The 16556-nt window shown below is 40.6% G+C and overlaps 1 protein-coding gene across 3 annotated transcripts in view; it reads right to left on the bottom strand.

The window, feature by feature from the left end:
• pcdh15a (protocadherin-related 15a) overlaps positions 1–6095 on the bottom strand; it is a 177496-nt gene extending 171401 nt beyond the window's left edge. For all 3 annotated transcript variants that reach the window (XM_029520624.1, XM_029520625.1, XM_029520626.1), the window contains exon 1: positions 5156–6095. The gene's annotated coding sequence lies outside the window, so the exon portion shown is untranslated. The remainder of the gene's footprint in view (positions 1–5155) is intronic.
• Between the last annotated feature and the right edge of the window lie 10461 nt (positions 6096–16556).

The following is a 16556-nucleotide window of genomic DNA, read 5'->3' as shown; positions in this document are numbered from 1 at the left end:
CATCCCAGGGAGGGACTGCCGAGCTGTGTCTCTTTTAGGATAAGGCCGTTTGAGTTACCACCATCAGAAGAAGGTTTTTAAAAAAAAAAAAAAAAAAAATCATCTGTCAAAATGAAAAAAATTTGTTTTGAAAGATGATATTGAAAATACACCTTTTGAACATTTTTTAAATGATTTCTTATACATATTTTAATCAGTGGCTACTTTGTGTTATTGCACTATATGTATTTAAAACCTTTCAAGACATTAGTTTTATCCAGAAACTATCATCAGCCAAAATATCTTGGCCAAGACCATTTTTACTGCTATTAATGATTTTTGATTCTGGCACGTGAATGACACTGGCTGTCTATTAGCCAGATGGAGCAGCCATTCTTACTAAAAGATGAACCCGTACTAATGTAACATCTCTAGCCGTCTGTCCCGTTAATGTAAAAATGTTTGAGTGTATGTACAGAGGCTGCCAAAGCCACTACCAGGCCCGAAATGAGCACAAAATTACTTTTAACACTAGCTGGAACTTTAATGTCTTTAGAGTGTGATTATTCTGTGCAAAGTAAACATGTCAACATGGTGAAAAAAAAAAAAAAAAAAAAAAAAAAAAAATATATATATATATATATATATATATATATATATATATATATATATATATATATATATATATATCACCTACAAATTTAAGATTATCTATGACAAAAGCGTAACCTGTAAAATATCCTCCTAGAATCGCAAACCATGCTCCCACAACCTATGATTGCATCAGAGCTCAGCAGCGCAGCATTGTGCACGCCTTACTATTTTTAGGCTTGAAATAGATATTCAGAAAGAGGCTGTGCATCTGTGTATTTGAGTGTATATTCAAAGGAGAGCACAGAGAGCATGAAAATATGGAGATTTTTTTTATTAGTGAGGTAGGAGGGTGGATCTTACATACTTCAAGATGTATCCTTCTGAGACCAAAAGCCTTCACAGGTCTTAACAGGTTGCCATGGGTCTTGATATTTTTCTTTTTTCTGTTTTTATTATTTATTTATGTAAAATTTCCAACTGTGCGACCTAGATGTTTGGAATTGTTGGAAATTGTGAATGCAAAAATTCATAGGCTTCGGTTGGAGCATTATTATACTGATGCTGTTCCCTCCGGCGAGGCTGTTTGAGCGCAGAGCAGTGTCAGTGCCGGGCTGTTCAGCTCGCACACACACACACACACACACACACACACACACACACACACACACACACCAACAGCATCCTTCAGTTTACAAATGTCTTAAGTTTCACAAAAAATGACCTGCCGAACGTGGCTACCTCAGTCAAAACATGACATAGCAGTATGCAGCAGTGATAATATAAGAATATGTTCAATATGCATTATAAGTGGTCATTTAGTGTTTGCAGCAGGTAAAATTGGCAAGTTGGAGTTGTTGTGTGACACTGTGAAAAGTGAACAATTCTGTGAAGAGGAGACTTCCGCATGCAGCCTCTTTATTACTCACAGAGACATCTCTTAAGGACATGGAAGTTTAAAAGCGGTTGACGCACACAATCGGCAGCACAACTCCACAGCTCAGCTCCACTGTCACTGACCGTGACACTTTCCCAAAGACATTTCTTTCTCAGTAAATAATTCTTCAAGGACAGAAATTCCAACACTCATTCAAATCTCTGACTCTCAGCAAGACACTGCTGCCCAGCCATGAATAGTTACTGCGGCCCACATTCAGAGTCTTAACAAGAGGGTGAAAGCACAGGAGCTGGAGGAACAAATTGCCCTTCAGCATTCTGATGGGTTTTGCTGTAGATTAGCTGACCGTGCTCCTTCTTGCCTGTTAACCAAATGTGAAAGGACAGGCTCACATGTTGTATATGAACCTGTTCCCCAGTGCAAACAGGTCTTATCCTACAGGGAAGGATAGAACCAATCACTTTGTTGTGAAAATGAAAAGAAGGGAGTGATTCAGCAGAGGAAGACTGGAAAAACATCTGCAGTGCGTCTGAATGCATTGTTTTTTATATTCACATCAAATCCCCTTTCTGTTAATGTAGAGGCTCTTGGTGTCGGCACGCTGTGATAACTCATATACAATCGTCCCCACCTTCACTGCTTCAGTGGAGAACTGGACTCAGTTTCTGCTACAGCTGCCAGCCACAAACGTTCGTCAGACTCTACTATTACTTCTTGTAGCAATTCGCCTCTGTATTTACCTCAAAAGAGAGCTGATGGAATGATTTTCTTGATTGTAAATCAACACACTTCCTTTAACAGATTCCTTCTTATCAAACATTAGATTTAGCTATCTACAAACACTTGTTTATAACTGACTAATCAATATCCACTGTATACATTTCAATAATGTTCCTCTCAGGTGTCTATAAGTCTATAACTAGTCTGGCACCTGTTAATCTGCAAATCAGCAGTTTGATTTATGAGAACGTCCTGGGATAGAGACAAATGAGTGCGAGTCTTGCAGACAAAGTTTAGACATACTTATAAACTTGAAAACATTTTTTCCCCAGAGAACATGGCCAAACATGTCCAGCTATATGAAGTATTATAACCACTACCTTAAAACCTGCTGACTGGTACTTTGCAAGGTCAGAAAAAAAATACCATGCAGTTGTGCAATTGTAAAGAAATGTACGCCAGCTGAGACCTTTAAAGTGTAAATTTTCTTTCAAAGAAAACAGAGAATATGCAAATAAAGAAATAAATAAATAAGGAGCGGGGCTCATTTCAGGGGGCGTCTTACTGCAGTGCTACTTATAAACTTTCTCGTTTCAGTGTGTCACCTAAGCTGACACTCTTCAAAAGTAACTTTTGTTTAAGTTCTCATATGATTTTCTTTGTTGCTTCAGCTATGGGTGCAGTTTTCTTATTTCCTTTCTCTCTTTAAAAATAAAAACAAAACAGAACGATAGCCTTGATCAGTCCTACCTGGCACAAAGTGCAGACAGCCATTAATGCTCACTTTTTTTTTTTTCCCGCTGTGCGTGTGCATGACTCCTCTCTCTTACCTCTTTATTTCCCAAAGCAACGGAAGATCTGTCTCTCTCACGGGCCCGGACAGAATACTGCAGAGCATTGCAATTTCACACACTCATGACAGATAAATCTTTCTGCTTGGCTGGCCATGAATCTTACACAGCCTGAGTGGCCACACAGTATGGCACTTCTGCACCTGATGGTAGAGAAGCTGCTCCCTTTGAAACTTCAGATGCACCTGCTTTTGTTGGACTCCCCCGTCTTGTTTTTATTGCCAGCTCGGGCGCAATTAGAGAAAATGAAAGAATCGCGGGGGCACTGAAGATGTCAAGTACCATTTTGTTAAATACACTTCTAATTACGGTGCTGCTTCTAGAAAGTAACGCAAGGTGAATTTAATTAGCAAAGATGAACTGACCACATTTGTTGACTGCCAGTCCAACCTTATCTATGATTAAATAATTCTCTTGCATTTTAATTGTTTTTGCATCCTGTTCATAAAATGTGCGCACACAAACTCGGTATCAGCCATTACTGCGAGAGTATATCTTTAACCTTCAATAAATTAACCTCTAGTTTCCATTCAAGCATCTTCCAACCCCTTCAATCATCAGCTACTACCCCACTGAGCAAGCCATGACAATGGACTGCCTATGGAGCAGGACACCGGCGGAATATCAATGGAGTCTGGCTGGCCTCAGCAATGCTACTCTTCATCTCTCATTTCCCAAATGTGAGCCTCTGGAAAGAACTAGCCCAACCCCAGACTCATGAAGACATCCTGCAGCAATCCTTTTTAAATATTCCTTGCACACTTCTAGGGCACTACCCAAACCTGTAGCTGTTGGGTTAGCGTAGCACACATACAATATGTGTCAGAGGAGAGAGGAGTAACTGTTCCAGATGTATCTTTCAATAGCAGGACAGCAGCTTTTTCTTGATGTTTGTATAATGCGCTCACTCTTGGATGCAATATACACATGTTTGAGCTTACTGACACAGTCTGGTCTGCAGCGCAAAGTCAAATGAAGGAAATAAGCATGTGCTCTTAATTTTAAAATTTTCAAGAAATGTGGAAGAGGTTTAAGGCAAACTGAGCATTTCTCCTCAGTTTCTAGGGCCCACATTGTTGCAAGGGGGATTTGTGTATTCCTCTCACTCAATACTAAACAAATTGCAAAGGCTTTTGTGCTTCAGTTGCTTGCAGTCATATGTATAGATAGACTGCAGTTGAAGGCATCACACAGTGCATTGCTATGCATTCAGTGCACTGTGCTGGTACCAGAGTGAAAATCATGTGCACTGTTAAACCCTCAACTCCAGACATTTCTCTTCAATTCTGCTGACTACATTTCTGATGGTCACCAATTTCAACATTCTCCAAAGCTGCTGTAAAAAAATAACTAAACAAACCAAAAAAAATAAAAAATGTGTGCCCTGTAAGCATTATGCTCATTCTACTTAATGCCACGACCTTTTGAATTTTTGAATAATTTAGTTCATCCCCAAAAGCCTCGTTTTATAGTGTTATCTTGTGACAAGTAAGATGTCTCCTTTGGCTTCTGGAGTGGGGAGAGCTCAAAATAATGATGATAATAAAAAAGACGGCACTGTCCTACAGAATACACAGTCACATGTGTTCCTCAAACAGTGGCACTCCGAGGAAGGAAAAGATGGCACAGGGTTGGTCCTGTGACGGCCAGAGATCAGAATAGGGTCGAAGCAATTTGACAGCAGCTTTGACCCTGCAAACACGAAATGAGACGGATTGCAACAGCAATCCCTGAAGGGACGGGCTTGGAATTCTGCAAATATCATTCTCCTTGGCGCGCATTGGACCTTGGAGCTTGCGTCTGAGCGCTCAAGCGGGACTGTGGCGTGTTAAGTGTCGAGACACCGCGCACGGTCCCCGGATAAAGCTGTACAACATGAGGGATCTCCCTCCCCCGACACTGTGCCTGCCGAATACATATCGATATGCCCCCGTTCGAAAAGGGACAGCCGTCGGCACCTGCGCGTAACAGGCTCCGGAGGGTGTCATTTTGTTCCCGCAAAACACCCGGATCGGAGTGGATTTAACCCCCTCCCACTGACACAACTTCACATATGTAACAAACCCTTCAGAAAAGTCCGCCTGTACATTTAAAATAAATAAATAAATGTGCTTACCTCGGAGAGACGCAGCCGCTGGGTATATTCCAAGTGCACCAAAGGGTCACTGCGCAAATGATTTCAGAGGACAAAGATGTTGGAGTGATGAGAAGTAGGTTAGCCCGTACAGCACCTAATCCGGCTCTTAGTGTCCTTCAGACGTCGCCAACCCCATAATCTTCCAGGCGAGAGGGGAGCGACACCGGCCGCTCACAGACTCCCTTAGAATAATCTCTCCACACTTTCTCCCGAGCAGCACGGACCAGATAAAGTTACCCGGGTTTATTTCAGTAACGCATGTTAAAAAGAAAGAAAAACGTTGATTTTGTTGTTGTTGTTGTTGTTTTTCTCCAATGAAAAAGTGGGAGAGGTCGACGCAGTCCTCGGAGCTCTCAGCCTGTTTATCATTCCTGGCAGGTGGCAACAAGAGCGACCACCCGCTGGAGGAATCCACACATCATCCGGACGGACGTGGAGACGGACGGAGCCACGAAGAGATTCCTCCGGGCGGATTAACCCGTCACTTCTGCTGCCTTCTCCCTCCGCGTCCCCTTTTTCTTGCGCTCTGGCGCCACCCAAAGTTGTGCTGAGGCGCCTTTTAATTTTTATTTTTAATTTTTTTTTTTTTAAACCACCGCAAGGATTCCCAGAAGTCTTCAGTCCCTCTCTAAGCAGATTTGGACCACACGCCTCGATTTGACAAGATTGAGATTTGGAAACATCCATCCGGGGAAGATTTCTCGTAGTTGAGCGATATTACTCGTTGTAGAATGTGACATGTGATTTAACTCTCCTCTTGTTATTGTGTCTACAGGATGAAATGAATGAAATATCACTGACATGGAACTAATCCAAATCTGTCTGGAGCCTGACTGAACGCCACATACAGCCGGATCCTGGTGTGGTTTGAAGTGCCAAACACAAACATACACCGCCTGTCTTATTAGTCTTCTTCTTCGGTCCGTCATTTGTCTCTTCTTCCGTATTTCTCCACCTGTAGCCGTCACGTGACTGTTACACCTACTGCCACACCCACTCTCTGTCATCCGATCAGCCCTTCAGATTAAAATCCCCTGTCCATCGTCCATCTCTAAGGTCTTTTATTGTGGAATTTACACTCCTTCCTGCCAGTTATGAGGGACATGTCTTCTTCTTCTTCTTCTTTTTGATCTGTTTTGGTACAAAGTGACATTTGGTGGACATGAGGAGGATATATTTGAGGATGCACAGGTCATGTAAACTAATGATGATCCTTCATGTTTATTTCATGGCCAAATAAACCTTGCAGTATGGGAAGTTTAACCAAGGCTGCTTCAAAATATGATTTTTTTTATTGGGGTCATAAAATGGAAAGAAGGGATTAAACTTTTCACAATGTGTTTGTGAAAAAGGTTAAGTATGAGGGAATAAAGTCAGGCGAATCAACTCTAAATAAAATATAACTCTCATGAAGACGAGAAAGAGAGTTAAAGAAAGGCCTGCTTTCTCTCTCTCGCTCTCTCGTTTACTATACATAAAAGTGGTGTTAAAAATATGAGATGACTGTGTAAGAAGGAGCTGCATTTTCAGAGTGCCAGAGTTGATGGTGAAAATCTGCATAATATCTACCCATCAGGCAGGAATGGAAAGATCAGTTGTGATTTGTCTAGATGAATGTGTCATTACTGCAAATCTCACTAAGCAGAGAGAAAATATGCTCAGCGTCAAGCGCATTAGATATAAGTGCTGAATCTGTATACAGGAGTTTGTATATTATAGTGCCGACATGTGAAGTCTCTCCTGATTTCATCCCACAGTGAGCCCGTATAAGCTCTGATCTAAAATTCCAAACTCCCATTTTTATGTATGCAAACACATCATTGTTTGTAAATGTGTCAAGATTAATCCTAAACCAAAACAGAATCCAAGAAAAAGACTGATGCTAGCTGAGTCAAAGCTCACCTGCAAAAGAAAAAATTAAATCTTCAAAATTCAAGGGAGGAAATTGCAAATTCCAAACCAAATCATTTATGTCGGTGCAATTTGCAGCTTATGTTTCTCGTATTTTTGGATTTGTGTTGGTGTTACATGCTCAATTAATGATGTTACGGGAGACAAATCTAATTGTATCAAGGCCACGAGCACTGACCCTTTTAATGTGTCATCTGCACAATAGTATGGCGGTCAGACCAATTATACCCACCGTGTAATGCATTTGGTAAATAGTGTTTGGAACTTTTAAATTACATGAGTACGCAATTAAAATTTTCAGCAACAAGAATAATTCATGTCAGTGTCATCGATCTTATTTCATCCTACTTTCACTAGCCTGAAGGTGCTTACTTGATTTCCATTTCTTCTGAAACGGCTGTAAAATGGTATCAGTTCGGTCATGTAATGGTCGAGTGGAGACTCAGAGAGCTGTTTCATGATATAATGGCGCCGTGCTCCTCCTGCTCATTCCACAGCACAATAAACAGTCTCAGTGCTGCCATTTAGTCAAATTACACTAACTGTGACAAAGATGGCAAGTCCCCACTTTTATTGACTGCTTACCACAGTTGCCATGAACATGTAAAATACTTATGAAATTGGTTTGAGACCTTCACTCTGTCACAAATCGTGAATCTTAGCTGAGGTAGTTAATCAATTTTCTATTTCTTACATTCATAAAAAACAATTCATCCAATTTGATGAATACTTTAGCAGTAATATTAACTTCTCATATAAGGACATCACATTTTTGGTTCTCCATGCCATTATACTTCATTTTGCTCAACTTAGAAGTGTTTGCCTCATTCATGGACACGTTGTTTGTCAGGTTGTGTGGCACCTTACGAAGATCAGTGTACATTCAAGGTAGCCAACACTGCCACCAACATGTGTACCAAAAGCTAACAGCTCAGGTCAATTGACAAAATGTCGTATTAAATAAAAGATTTTCCTGCAAACCAAATTAAAAGTAGATCTTTTGACTGTGAAATCCTGTGAAGTACAATTATCAGTCGAATGTTTGCAAATCTCAAATGTACCGCGCATGCAGCATTGGGTCAGGGCAGAGGACACCCAAGGCCAACACACAGAGACAAATACTCACACAGTTTGAGTCACCAGTTAACACAAACATGATGTCTGAGATGGTGAGAGGAAACCCACGCAGGCACAGGGAGAACATGCAAGCTCCAAACAGAAAGACCCCAGGCCGGGAATCAAACCCATGACCTCCTTATTATGGGACAACAGCGCTAACCACTGTTTCACAGCACTGCCCACTTGTTACATGTGATAAGCAAACATAAAAATCATAACCTCACGCTCGTGAATAGATTTTATATGTGGTTTGAACAGCCTAAAATAACCACACATTTCCATTGCCTTGACCTATGCCCTTTAGCACTGAACAATGTGCAAACACTCAGGAAGTAGAGCAGTGCTGCCATGACTGTGAATAATACACTTTTATCAAAACAAATGTACTGTGTGAGGTATTTCCCATCTGTGAAACGCCCCGGTGCCAGGAGACTCCTGCTCAATTAAGCATGAGAGGGGGGCCGAGTAACCGTTCAGCGCTGGACACCGCAGACTGTGTGACAGTGTGATTGAAAATGCCCAAACAAAAATTGATTTTATACCAAGATTTGCGAATTTCAGGTGGGAATGTTAATAGGGATTAAACCTATACGTGAATCCGAGACAGGCATTAAAGCAGTTTATGCCCCTCTACACAAACTAAACAGCTAAGATCAACACTGCTATTGAGTGTAATTAATCACTTGGTGGAACGCTGGAGAAGCCTTATAACACAGCATGGGCTACTTCTCATGAAATGGGTCCTTGAGGTGTCCTTTATCGATTTTCAGGTAGGCTGGAATCATTTGTCCATAAACACTGTGTTTAATCATAATAACTCAACCTGTCTGGTCCAATCTGGGGTTTAGGCAACAAATGCAGAGATGTTTAATCTAATTAAAATCCCTTTGTGGTTGTCTGACAAATCCATTTGCCAACAGATTTAAAGGATATAGTATTGTTGTTAAAGGACAAACAATAACAGATATTTCAGGGGGAATTAGTGCTAAATGGCTCAGCACGCAGTATTTGGCCGAACTGCAAGTCTATCTGTAAGCTCTCAATGAATAAAACATGCCATTTATATTAAAGACATGTTGAATATATATATATATTTTTTTGTCTGTTAGAAGTCACAGTCCTTCCTTGTTATGCAGATAAAGATGTCAGATCTGGGTCTTCTTTACTATGCCGTAGCATTTCTTGACAGCTTGAATGATTCATAGCACTTCACCGCCGCTGCACATTAATCTGATTGGGAATCCAGAGCTAACGCTGCTCTGATCTACATAAAGGATATTATTAAAGCTGGCTCTCAAAATATTTAATGCAGTCACAGTTTTTTTCCCTCCTAATGTGAACCTTATCTTTTGTTACACGTCAACTGTCGGTCTTATCTTTGTTGACGTAGCGTACGCTTTGATTACTTTCAGACAATTTTGACACGTGCTTACCTGCTCTCTAATGTGTTGGCTCCAGGTTTTATGTGCTTCAAAAATGAATACCATCCACGATTAAGTAGTTAATTAATCTAGATGACAGCACCTCATTTTTCATGTGTGTAGCTGTCAACTTGTTGATGTCAAAAGATAAATCTTCATTAATTCTCAACGGATAAAACCACATGGTGAGTTGTTGACCTATTTTTTATTTTTATTTTTATTTTTTTTATGGTCCATTATGAAAGTTAAACAAGTTTGATTGTTCTCTTGCTGATATTCATAATTTCATAATTGAATAGCATCTTAGCCCCAGTGAACATGACACATACATTGCCGAACAGAATGAATTCCAAATGAAATAATATGGCCAAAGTGATAGTTCACCCAAACAAACAAACAAAATGTCTGATCCTCCACTAAGGGTCTTATCCTTCCTTATGTCCTTGTTACTTGTGTTCAATCAGATAATGAACAAGTTAACCTCTCAGGCAGCCCTCTGCTCTGTATGCACGGGACACTACATGTTAGGAAGGATTTTACACTGGGAGTCAAATCCAACAACAGGCTGGCCAATGACAGATGGTTGCCAATCACTGTGTGTGTCGATGGCAGACAGTAGTGCAATCATGAATGTGCCAGCTGATTTGGCCCAAACATCCAACGCTGTTTACAAGGCAACTGTCTGGACCTGGGAGTGATGGGTGACAGAGAAGAAATATCAAAAAGCATTATTTTCCATTTATCAAAGCCATTATTTAAGTACAGTTATAGCCAGTGAGTCAGAACAAGGTAGAGTTGATCTGTGTAATGAAACTGGAGCTCTGTTCATTAAAGTGCTAACTAACAGCCAGTGAGAGACATGCCTGGGTTTGTGAACCATACAGCTAAGTTGTTCATTTAATTTCAATATCCACAGGGCCAAAAATACCATCCATCCTTCCATCCATTAGTGCTTTTCTGGTTTCTGTTTTTTGGGGGGTGCTGGAGCCAATCACAGCTCACTCTGGGTGTGGGCGGGGTACACCCTGGACAAGTCGCCAGCCCATCACAGGGCCAACGCACAGAGACCAACAACCACTCACGTTCAGATTTATGGACAATTTAGACATGCATGTCTTTGTACGGTGTGGGGAAACCCATATAGGCACGGGGAGGCACGGGGAGAACATACAAACTCCACACAGAAAGGCCCAGGGCCCTGCCACCAGGGCCCATGAAAGGCCCAGGGCCTTTCTGTGTGGGAACTAAACCCACAACCTTCTTGTTGCGGGACAACAGCACTAACCACTACACTTCCATGCTGCCCAACAAAAACACCATCAGTTAAAATGTGACACGTACGATATGACGATTACATGTAATCCATGAATCTCCACTAATGAAATAAATCCAAATTAGAATGCCAGCCTAGAAAACATGCTGGACAGCGTATGAAGCAAACCTTAAGATAACACATTTAAAATTAAATTAGAGTTGGATGTGAGACATAACATGAATTTTCTACGTGACTTTCTGCTCTTTTAATGCAGGAATACAGAGATGACCTGTCTTTCAGCGTTGGGAATAAGTAAGAGTTCTAATCATATCAATCATATCAATAATCAATCATGGACAGACGGCACTCAGTTCAGTTGTGATTAACTTCCAAAGCCATTGTACCGGTCACGCATTTGGCACATTTGGTTTGTGTGTCGAAATCCATGATATACTTGTGCATGAAGCCAAAAATGCAGAGTCAAATATGTGTCAAAGGAAACAAACTCCACATGCATTCACCCCAAGCTCACTATTTGTCACGTTACACCCTGCTTGTCTTGATGGCTTATGTGTATTAAAGGGTGAGTAAGCACAGTTACTAAAGCGTTGAACTATTCCTTTATTAGTTTTGACACAGAAGCCTTGACATCTTTTCAGTTGACTCTTAGTTTTTTGATGGTCTCTAAACCATTCATTAATAGTAGGTGGAAGTCAATGACCCAAACTTTTTTTTATTCACTGCTAAGCTTTGTGTGGGTTGAAGATCACTCCAATTTGTCCAGCTTACACAGATTTAGCTCAAAATATACCCCGCAGTAAGAAAAGGTTGCCACTGGCTTGGGTGAAAAGACTTGTCTTTATAACTTATGGTCAGAAAGGTCAGAACCAATCCATACCACAATATACAGCTCCGGCTGTGTGGGCTCCCATAAGAATTTTCAAAGTAGCTGCAATAACTTTACAAAAACACTCTTTTTTCTTCTTCTTCAACTGAATGAAGAAGATTCAACATTTTTACTTTTCGGTGTCTTGGGTGGGAGGTTTCATAACTGAATGATACATAGGGAAAGCGGGTTTCACAGGTAAGGTTAACTTGAAAGAAGACACGTTAGAGAATACACATCCCATCTGGCCTGGATGCTCAAGGACAAATGGAAGGATGAGGCTGGGAAGAAATGATCAGAAAATGTACAAAATAATGGAGAAAAAAAAGAAAAAATTAAAAAATTTAAACCATATGAACATACTGTATGTACCTTTTATCTGATATCCCATTTATCATCTAAAACGTACCTGAGCGAAATGTCAAGACTACAGCTGCAATCTCAACAAATATGTTTTGGTGATATTTTAGATTTTTGCTGCCATTGGAGGGAAGCTTTTTGGTGATAAACTTAGTTTGACATTACAAGCTGTGCTGTGCTGTATGCCACCCAGATATACCACGAAGTTTAGTCTTTGTGACGCTTGTGTTGTGTTGCCTCGTGTTGGGAGCTGAAGCGGGATGAGATTGTTTTCTGACAACATGCCCCCTGGATGAGCTCTCAGTTATTCACAAGCAAAAAGACTAAAAGCATCACAGATGAGCGATTTTTAAAAGATGTCTTGCATTTGAGGTGAGAAAAAGAGAGACTAGAGCTAGAAAACCTTATCACCCATGCACAAGCACAGCACGCAGAAAGGAAGGAAAGTCCAGTTCCTCAATACGGAGAGGCCCTTCATTTGTAGAGGCTTTGCCATCATGCGTAATTAAAATTGTTGTGTTTTGTTTTTGGTCCTTTCAGCTGTGGTTGTCAGTGTAGATAAAAGGCAAAGCATCATCTTATCTGACCTTATAAACTCAGCAAAATCAAGCTGATAATACCGTATAATCCCTTACATTTTTTTTTCTAAAATGAAATCTCTACTGCTTTGCATCTGCATTACTATTCCACTGTTGTAATCACTTTTGCATGGTTGTGCTCCTGCGGAGTTCTGCAGCCATTAACCTGGTGGCTGTGGTACTGACGCTCCAAGACCACAGAAATCACACTGTGCATGTGTATGTGTGCCGTGAGCCCTCTTGTCTCTGGAGAGATTTGATTTATATCCTACTTTAGTCTGTTGCCTGGCATCTTCTCACTCCCCGCTACCCTCTGTCCCCCAACAGCAGCAGTCAGCCAGAACTTCCCATCAAAACACATTTTTTCCATGCCAATGCTCGCCTGCAGCCACATAAACCCAATTTTAATTAAAACTTGGTCATTTACAAGAGTAGAGTTCTTCCAAAGAATTTTTTTTGCATATATAAGTCCTTTTTGTCAGTGGCTAACGGTAAATAATCACCACAATCTACATTTTGAAAATGAAATAAAAGTAATTATCTCTTTGAAGTGATATTTTACTTGTTTGACTGTGATATGCTTTTTATGTTTCAAACAAAGTGAGATCAAGGCTTCAGGCAAATTAATGCACATCTGGAGCAATCATTTACACCAGCTTTGACAATAAAAAAAAAGAAAAAGATTTTTTAACATTTCCACATTAATGATGTGAGTACAATAGCCCAGCCTGGAGCTGTGAGCATAAATGTCAGCATCCATTTTGAGGAGCGAAAGGGACATAACACAGCAATATCATCCACAGGTGTTGCCACGGCACTGCGGATCGAATTGAATTCATGTAAAAACTGGGGGAATAAAACAATCTTCAGGGCGCTGGGATTGAGCAGACAGACCGACAAATGGATACACCTCATCAGTCGTTTGGTCTGAAGAGAGAGAGAAATTGCTTCAGTGGCTCCGGGCTGTTACTCAAATCAATACTTTTTAAAAAGCTTCAGAGAAGATACATGAAGGCACTCAAAATGTTAGCTTCTGCATTCAGTATTACTAATTGCTGATAGCATGTAATAAGATTTGTTGGGGTTTTTTTTGTTATTTTTAGCTATAACCTGATACGTGTGCACATGCAAAACGCTGGGCAGAAACAGCCAGCAGTCAAGCAGGTGTGAGGGAATGGATAAGAGGGTTTATCTGCATTAGAGCAATTATACCATAAAACTGTTTATATTTGCATAGTTCTTCATTAAAATGAAACTCTTACAGGGAGTTGCTAGCAATGGCACGGAGAAATTAGAGGAAAAAAAAATATGAGCATAAATAAATTAGCTTGTTCCTCCAGGCTGTTAACAGCAGGGTGGTGGTGGTTATGGAGGGGATGCGTGGTGTGTACCCTGCAGGGTTCACAGCCTCATCGCTCGTTTCAAATCCCCAAAGAAACTATTTATCTATTCTTCTCTTCATTTGATTGGTAGACAGAAGATCTTCTGCCTCCTGCTTGTGACCTAGCCTGCAGGTTTATTAGTCCCACCACAGCAGCCTCATTCATTTCACTTAGTTGGTACTTAAGGCAATGAACTTCATGTCTCTGCCCTTTACACTCCGGCTGATGATTGAATCAAGAGGTAATTAGAGAACATTTCACCACAAAGAAGAATTTACCTAGTTTTATTCTGTAGGTCAAAAAAATGTACAGTAGTTTGCAGTGACTGTAAACATCAGCCTGAACTGTGTCTGCTTCGGAAACAGAGACCAGTTTGCCTTGAAACAGCAGAAAACTATATCCATTAATATTATTATACCAACCAGTGGAGTTCAGTGTACTGGACACAATAAGGAATAATGGGTGCTCATCTGGAATAAAAATGACCTCATTATGATAGATTTAAACATAAACGTATGTCCTGTGATGCTTTGTCCACCCGGCTAGAACATTTGCTGTAGTTTGGACACTCTCCCGCTGTTTATGTGTTTTCTCCAAACAGCTGAGCTGCTCTGGATTTTCACAGTCATAAAATTTGGGCCATGTTATCACATCAAATCGCCATGTGACAGGCTTCCAATATACAAATATTCATCTCTTAAAAATCACGATCATTTGGCAAGATCAAAAAAAAAAAAAAAAAAGACCAGCCAGGACAGACTTATTACATTTCCTGGTGACACTGTAAATGTTATCTTTAATTATGCTGAAAAATATCTTCTGGTATTATGAGATCAGAGCTCAGTGTGGGATGAGAAGACAAATGCTATAATGCCCTGAGGGGAAGGCCAGTGCCATCCAGCAGCACCAGCCTCAGCCTTCTGTGTTCTCTGTTATTCGTTTCACTAACCCGAGAAGAAAGGAGTAAGAACTACATACATATTTTTAGATTTATTTTATATTTGTTTATTTCATGTTTCAGAAACATCCTTGTATAAATTTGCATTGAAACCAATTTGTGGTAACTTAAAAACTCTTCTGAATTGATTTGAAGTATGTGTTATTTATCCTACTAGGCTGACGAGAAAGAAAATTCTGAACATTTTCCAAGCACTGATTAATCTTCGTTGTGCCATTTATGTTTCTAATCCAGTGCTTTTGTTGCCAAATAATGATCTCTGCCCACCAGCGTTTGACAAGTACAAACACTCCCGAGAACCTCCTTAAGGAGTAGACGTTAAGACTAAAAGCCGTGTGCTGGTGTGTTCCTGCACGTTTTTCTGTGGTCCTGGTCACTTTAAATGATAAACAACATTGCAGAGTGTCACGTTAGGAAACATGGGAGCAGGACAGGAATGGAAAGAGGTAGATAGATTGAGTGTGCCATAGAAAAGCTATCAACTCACCCCCCCCCCCTTTACCTAAACTCCCCTCCCATTTTCAGCTCAGTGCACTCCTTAGCAGAATTATTGATGGCGCTTGTGGGGTACAGGAGACGGAGATGAAGATGTCTCAATCCCTGGGCTGCAAAACAAGAGCTAAGGCAAAGGGTTGGGCAGCAGGAGGAACAACACATGCAGTATTTATTGCTGTGTTCAATATGTGGGGAGAGAGGTAGGAAAATGGAAGTGATCTCTGAAGTGAGGCAAGACACAACTCATCCGATACTGCTGTGACTGTATTATCAGTGGTGGAAGAAGCCAGTCTCTTTCACTGAAGCAAACGCTATAATATTGAAACACTGATTTATGTTGCCTTAGCATACATGCGTATGTGACATCGTGACATATTGTTGATATTGAATCATTATAGCAGTTGAACTACTGTAACCAGCTCTAGCACAAAGAAGGTTTACCAGGATGAACAACAGAGGTAAGAAGTGACTATAGTTTGTGGTTTACAGTGAGCACCTGAAGCAAAACTTCACCTTTTACCTTCAAAGTGTAACATTTTTACTGAGTGGGAGGAACATTGTGGGTGCATGCAAGGAAGGTTAGCTTTCACCACAGGATATTCACCTGTACCTCGCAGAGTCTCTTCTCTTCATCAGGAAACTAGAACAACATTTTCCCTCTCTACATATTAAATCGGAGCTTAGAGTATCTTATTGTGAAGTTCAAGGTTCACTAGTGTGTTCTTCTTGTAGGTGTTGCGAAGTGCAGCTCGTTTCAAGTTTGAAAAGGGTTTGCGTGGTTGTGTGTGTGTGCGACGATATCTTGTGTCTTCATCATGCTGACAGTGCATGATTTGTCACCTCTGCATTAACGGGTCCATGGCTGCTGTCCATTCTCAGGACAGTAGTACTACTCTATTCATTGTGTGTAGATAAATTAAAAGCACAGAGATGAAGAAGAGACAAATCAGAAATGAGTGTCATAATTGTGAATCCTTTTCTCTGAGCTTCTGTTGTTCCACCTTTATGTATCTCA

Source organism: Echeneis naucrates, chromosome 15 (assembly GCF_900963305.1).
Source record: "Echeneis naucrates chromosome 15, fEcheNa1.1, whole genome shotgun sequence".
Taxonomy (NCBI): Eukaryota; Metazoa; Chordata; class Actinopteri; order Carangiformes; family Echeneidae; genus Echeneis; species Echeneis naucrates.
Note: the sequence above shows the minus strand (reverse complement) of the source record. Positions and strands in the feature narration are given on the sequence as shown.